A 7,621-nucleotide genomic window follows, 5' to 3' on the forward strand; every position below is an offset into this window, starting at 1 on the left:
ATATTGGAGAACAGTACCGCGTTATCCAATGGTAAAGGAAGTAATGCAGATAAGGTTCAAGATAGTGAGACATACCTGTTGGTCTCCAAGAAAGCTGATAAAAACTATCTTGACGACAGTGAGGGAACCCAAAAGTCCCGTCTTGATGTAGTGTTCGAGTTACTGGCCACTACTGCTGGCACAAGCTCTTCGAACTCGCTGCCTGAATCAGTTCGTCTTCTTGAGTCTCAACTTCAAGTTGAAAGACATCGATCAGATGTGCTGCGACAGGAAGCTGAAGGGCTGAGGAAGTCCCTGCAGAATTCAGATGCATATTTTCTGGTGCAACAGCAAGCGCTGGAGGATTTAAGCGCCAAACAAGAGAAAGTTAATGAGCTTGCTAAGCATCTTGCCAGCATTATGGGTACCTAGGATATTGTTTCTTGAGATCTTCTGAAGTGGTTTCAGTTCTGGATTTGTTTTGCTGCGGCGTTTATTTGCGCTAGTCGCCAACTTTGACAACCAATGTATAGAAATGCTGCTTTGTTCCCCATATTTGCACTGGTGGCGAACTTTTATGCCCAGTGGATGTAATATATGTAATAGCTGTGATAGCCTAGCGTTAGTTGCTTGCTTATTTATTTCCTTGTTGTCTTGTTTATTTGTTTGCTTGTAGTCATTGCAGTTCTTTTCCGCGGTTAGCTAGTGGCTGCAATAACCTATTTTTTTAAAACTAGGCCACAATAACCATGGACTAATATTTACTGTAGTGACACTAGGCCTCCTACTGGCCGTAGAAACAGTGGGCCTTCTACAGGCCGTAGAAACAATGGGCCTTCTACGGGCCGTAGAAACAATGGGCCTTCTACGGGCCGTAGAAACAATGGGCCTTCTGCGGGTCGTATTATCAATGGGCCTTATACGGGCCATATAATCGATTGGCCAAACATGGGCCAAACAGACCGCATTATGGCCATAACCGGGCTAGAGTTGGAATCGTCCGTTCATGGGCCGACCATAACGGGCCATCGTTAATAGGCCGTATTTGATGACGCTATGAAATTGGCCCCAACGTATTAACGGACCACAAACGGGCCGACTGTAACCACGGGCTGAATTTGGCCCACAAGCAGAAAATGACAGTAACGGGCCGTAAGTAAACGAATGATGTAAATGAGCCCAAGAATAAATGGGCTCTGAGAAGGCCGAAAGATAACATGGGCTGGAAACGGCCCAACAGAATAACGGGCCGTTAATGGGTATAAAGTGATATACTGTTCATTACGGGCCAGTTTCACCACGGGCCGTTAATGGGTGTAAAGTGATACACTGTTTATTACGGGCCAGTTTCACCACGGGCCGTTAGTAGGCCAAGAGTTACATAGGGCCTCGTATGGGCCGAAAGACGTCATGGGCCATACATGGGCCAGAAGTGAAAAACGGGCTGGAATCATATTGGATGGCCCAGATGACGCTACTGGGCCTAATTCGGATAGGGCGTAACGGGCCTTGGGTTAGCGGGCTGTAAATGGGCTATATTCGAACAGGCCGTTAACAGGCTTTCCATGGGCCGGCCCGCTAGCTTTTGACCCAAGTCAAACGGGCCGGCCTTTTCATAGGAATGGGCCTCTGTTGGGCCGTGCCATGTGTCGATGTATCATAGGCGCCTTCCGTCCAATGAGTGGTTGACATCTGTCTCAACGATGAGCCGACACGTGTTTCCTCCAACCAATGATGGTTTTACATGTGGAAAATCCCCATTGGTCGGGGCTGTTAACGGGTTATCGGATCCAAAACCCGACCCAATAGCTTAACGGCGTTCCGTTACGGTGGATTCCACGTGTCGGTCACCCTTGACGAAAGCACTTCTGTGACGCGAGATTTATCGTCATGGGAGTGGACACTTCCGTGATGATAATTTTGGTAATGTCATGGAACACTTCTATGACAACACAGGTATGACTATCTTGATTCTGTCATAAATTTGTCATGGATGTACATGCATGACAGAAAACGCGACCTACTGTAACAAACACGTATCATCACGGAAGTGTATTTTTTTTGTAGTGCCTCTGGATCACGTTCGTTCCGAAAATCACGTTCCGGAAGGTTTCATTCCGTTTGGACTCCGTTTGATATTCTTTTTCTACGAAACTCTGAAATAGGCAAAAAACAACAATTCTGGGCTGGGCCTCCGGTTAATAGGTTAGTCCCAAAAATAATATAAAAGTGTATAATAAAGTTCATTAATGTCCAAAACAGAATATAATATAGCATGGAACAATCAAAAATTATAGATACGTTGGAGACATATCAAGGTGGTGCAATGGGGCCAGGAATCTGAGCAGTCGACGCCGAGGGCTGGTCAATCGACAAGGGATCAGCAAAGGAAACTGAAGTTTGAACTGGACCACCAAGTCGCGGAACGACTGGTTCTGATGCTAATGTCGAGTGGGCCGCCTTGTTGGCTAGCACTTTCTTGCTGAGAGTCTTTCTCTTTCTCCCTGTGTTCCTTCGAGGCGCTTCTTCATCATCATCATCTGGAAGATGGATAACATTCGCTGGTGCTGCAAGATGCTCGACGTCAGTAGTTCAGTCGACCGGCGTAACAATTGGCAAAGTTGAAACGTGACCAAAGAGTCGTACCTGCTCGGGAAGTAGTTGCGTCCACAGTTTCCATGTCCTCCCGCTCCTTGTCGATGTCCATAGACGTCCCGGAGGTAGCAGCACTGAAAGTTCCCAACTCCAATCGTTCAAACAAGGAAAGAAGTTCACATTCTTAACAAACACAAAGAGAGGTAACACTCGCGTTGATGCAGCAGGCACATTCACTTTTATCCTGGGCAAGGCCTTCCGAGGTTTGGGCGTAGCGACTCTGGCCTGCTTTGGAGCCTTCTCAGATGGCTCGAGAGTGGACGTCCGAGTGCGCTTTGGGACTTGCGTGCTTGGCGGAGCTGCTTTTCCACGTCCATCCGCTAATTCGTGTGTCTGCTTGGAGCGATGCTCAGAGTGGGGCGGTGAGTCAACCTCCTCACTGCTATCGGAATCTTCACTCTCATCTTCACTTTCGTCGGCAGATTGCCAGTCATCACTCCCTGCATCACTATCCTCTCCCTCATGGAACTGCTCCCCGTTGGGCATCAAGTACATCTCGGTATAAATCTGCAAGACATGAGTTAAACAAGCATCAGTAAATTCAAAGACAGTTGCAAGTCAGAATATGGAAACAATCGATAAGGACCTGACCTTTTCCGGCTCATGGTTGGAGTCAAATGGTCGAATCCTCCTGGACCCCCTAGGGTTATCCTTGTTCCCAGTTATGCTCCACAGCCACTGAGCCACCGTCTCCTCAGCAACCTCCTCTGGGTGAATTCGAGCGGTCTTCGGTGCCCGAGTACAACCACATCGAGTGATCGCGGGCTTGGAGAGGCTGGATGCGTCGACTGAGGAACACCTCTAACAGATCCATGCCGGTTACACCCTCCCGGACTAAATTGACAACCTGGTCAACTAAATGTGAAACCTCGCCCCTCTCCTCCGGAGTCACGGTCAGCGAAGAAGGTAAGCGAGGTCGATCCATGGTGAAAGGGGGAAGGCCGGTCGACTGACCCGGAGTCGGAACGTCCTTACAATAGAACTAGGTCGACTGCCATCCCCGAACTGACTTGGGAAGAGTAATGGAAGGGAAAGTACTCCTACCTCTCGTCTAAATCCCTAGACCCCCACACATCTGAATTACATGCGTCTTTTCGTTAGTCGGATGGGCTTTCTTCACCGACTGAGATTGGCAAGTAAAGATATGTTTGAACAGACCCCAGTGTGGATGACAACCCAGGAAGTTTTCGCACATCGAGATAAACGCAGGAAGATACGTGATGGTGTTTGGAGGGAAATGGTGGATTTGAGCACCAAAGAAGTTCAAGAAACCCCGGAAAAAGGATGCGGAGGAAGGGAGAAACCGCGGACGACATGGGTTGCAAGAAGAACGCACTCACCCTCATGCGGCTGAGGTTCAGACTCGTTCCCCGGCAACCTCCAAGGTCCATGAGCAATCAAGCCCGCATTGGCCAGATCCTCCAAGTCTTCCCTCTAGATCGTAGATCGAATCCTGTCCTCCTGGATCTAACCAGGCGGCAAACCAGACCTCAACGACGACCACCGAGTCGTCTTCTTGCCCTTCGCCGCCATCGCCGCCTTCTTCGAGCGCTCCAAGGCCATTGTCTTGTCCTTTCCCATGGCGGCGGAGTGCGCACGGGCGAGCGAAGACGACGAGGGTGGTGGAGGACGCGGTGGAGAAGCAGAGGAGGAAGAGGACGATTGGGACGCACTGTGCATTGCGTCGACCCGAGCGCTATTTTATGAGGCCGCTTCCGAGTGGCTGACGAATGGGCCCGAGCAATCTTATCATATCCTACAGCAGACGCTCGCCCGATATGTGGCAAAAAAGGCGGTGCAAAGATCGAGGCGACCCTGCCTATCCACTCCGATGACTGCGGCACGCTCCGGCCCGTGCGCTTCTCCAAAATTTTGAATCCCGGGAGATCCGGGAACCGCAGAGTGACCAATCCCGCCGAAGATTTTGGACCATAGCACACTCGAAGACTATCAGCAAAACTCACTCGACGACCTCTGTATTGATCAAGGCGATTGAAACGAAGTTGAAACCCTGACATAACTCCCTGATTTCGGTGAAATGCCTCCGAAGCATGGAATCGGGCCAGAACCAACTTCAACTCTCTTTTTCACTCGGACCTCAATCCATTCGGGGGCTAATGACGATGCCATGAACCTAGGGTAGGGTCATAGGCCTGACCTATACGTCCTACCCAAGTTCACTACCCTAGAGTCAAGGACATTCAAAGTACAACAAAGGATACCGACTGAAGTCACCTTGGAGTGCAATCCACTCGACCAGTTATCCCACTCGGATACCGCAATTCCATTCGACCAAGAAAAATTCATTCGACCATACAAGAAACCACACGGAGTACAGAAGACCTAAAGCCACTCAGGGATGGCAACGGTCAGGCGTTCAGTCCGTAGTCTTAAAGATCATTTACGGCTCTTTATAGCTAGCGTTACCAGTAACGCCCTGTCTTAATGTATATTGAATCTTGTGTAACGTGGGATGGCTGGGGTCCTGGCGCACTCTATATAAGCCACCCCTCCTCTGGCACAAGGGTTCGCACCCCGTGTAACACACACACACACACACACACACACACACACACACACTCACACACACACACTCATATTCCAGTCGACAGCCTCAGGGCACCGAGACGTAGGGCTTTTACCTCCTCCAAGAGGGGCCTGAACTCGTAAACCCACGTGTACAACCTCGCCGTAGTTAGGACTTTGCCTCCTAATACGTACCCCCTATTCTTACTGTCAGACTTAGTACCACGACAGAGACCTTTAAGACCCTGCATCAAGGTCATGACCGTGTCAAGTAAGCTCACCTCTAGTCGCTCATGAGAAGCTACGGGTGTGTGAAGATGGAGAAAAGCGAAACGGTTGGTCAATTCGCCGCCCGTGTCACACCCTCGTCAACAACATACGTGGTTGTGTTTCAACCATAGAAGAAGATGCGATCGCCTGACAATTTTTGATGTTTTTTATAAATATAAATGTTTTGGTTATCGACTTTTTTCTTATACATTTTGCATTTTTGTATACATAAGGAACGTATTTTTATACACATTTCCATTTTTCAAGTACAATGATTAACATGTTTTTCAAATACATATTTTAATGTCTACTTTTTTCTTTCATATTTTATATTTTTCATGTAAATCTAAACATTTATTTTGTATTTGTTTACAATTTTTGAAATACATGTTTTAAAAAAAGTAAACACAATTTTCGATCTTTTTTTCAACATATGTTAAATATTTTTCAAGTACACGTTGAAGCACTTTTTTCCCAAATGTTATCAACATTCTTTTAAAATTTGCGCAAACAGTTTTTTACACTTCACAAACATTTTTTCCAAAGCTTAAATAATTGTTTGTGGAATATATGTATTTTATAACTTTACTCAAAATGTAAAATTAAACCAATATAAATGATTTTTTTAATAAACATAGTGAAGAAATGCACAAACCTGTTACTGGGCTGGCCCAACAGGGACGTTGCTTCAGGCGACGCTAGATTCCATCTGGCTACAAGCGCTATATACATAATGTTCTCAAAGATCTTAAAAAAAACGTAGTCTTCTCAAAACAAAACAAAATATAGTCGAGAACAAAACCAAAATCACTAGTTGAGGAGTACTCGTTGCAAAGATCACTCCAACCTTCCCAGTATACGACAAGTGGCGCGCTGCATGTGCGTCATTTGTCGCAACCTGAAAGTTTTCCTTCTTTCGTAGATCCGTTTATTTAAAACGTTTTATCTCTTAAACCGTGCGTCCAAATCTAGAACCGCTTTCACCGTCCGATTCCTCGTGTCGAGATCTTTAAAACTAGATCTCATGTTGATAGGTTTTGGCAAACTTTTTCTTCACAAAAAAAACCGAACGAAAAACCGAACCGGGAGCACGGGTTTTTTTTCCTTTCAGAAAGAGGCACGCCCGTGCCTCTGGCGGAAGCAAAACCGTGACTCTCGCCGAAGGAAAAAAATAAGAGAAAACGTGTTTTTCTTCGTTTCCGAGGAGGCACGACTGTGACTCTCGCGAAAGCACAACCGTGCCTCTCGCGGAAGCAAACCCGTGACTCTCGCGAAAGAAAAAAATAGAAAACACTTTTTTCGTTTCGGAGAGGCACGACCGTGACTCCCGCGAAAGCACAACCGTGCCTCTCGAGGAAGCAAACCCGTGACTCTCGTGAAAGGAAAAATAAATAGAAAATGCGTTTTTTTTTCATTTCCGAGAGGCACGGCCGTGACTCTCGCTAAAGCACAACCGTGCCTCTCGCAGAAGCAAAACCGTGACTCTTGCGAAAGGAAAAAGAACAGAAACGCGCTTTTTTTTCATTTCCAAGAGGCACGGGCATGACTCTCGCTAAAGCACAACCATGCCTCTCGCGGAACCAAACCGCGACTTTCGTGAAAGGAAAAAAATGCGTTTTTTTCGTTTCTGAGAGGCACGGTCGTGACTCTCGCGAAAGCAAAACTGTGCCTTTCGTGGAAGCAAAACCGTGAATCTCGTGAAAAAAAACACGTTTTTTCGCGCAATTTTTTTTCGAAATTTTATTTTGGTCGAAAAGTTAAGGAAGACAAGTGGAAACCAAAACGTCGAAAACTCCGAAAAAAATCGTTTAAAAGGTCGAAAACGCGTGTGGAAAATAAAAAAACAAAATTCGGAGGGAGTGCCTAAAGGGCGATACGTGATGAACGACTGAGAGCGTGTCAAGTGACGTTGATCGTTACGAGGCTCTCAAAGGAGTACTCGTTAACTAGTTGCTCTCGGTCCCTTCAAAAAAAAAAACTAGTTGCTCTCGGCAAAAACATAGTCTTCTCAAACAAAACAAAAACATAGTCGAGACCCCCTGCTCAGCCCTTCGGGCGCCAGAAACGCACGTTGGCGCTCGCGCGGGATAGACGGGCCGCGGGCCAATAGTGCTTTGTCAGTCTCTCAGTCGCCCAGCTCGTTCCCTCCGCCGCTCGCACGTCTTTTTCTTTATCTGAGTTGGCGCTTTCA

This window comes from Triticum aestivum, chromosome 7A, assembly GCF_018294505.1.
Source record: "Triticum aestivum cultivar Chinese Spring chromosome 7A, IWGSC CS RefSeq v2.1, whole genome shotgun sequence".
Lineage (NCBI taxonomy): Eukaryota > Viridiplantae > Streptophyta > Magnoliopsida > Poales > Poaceae > Triticum > Triticum aestivum.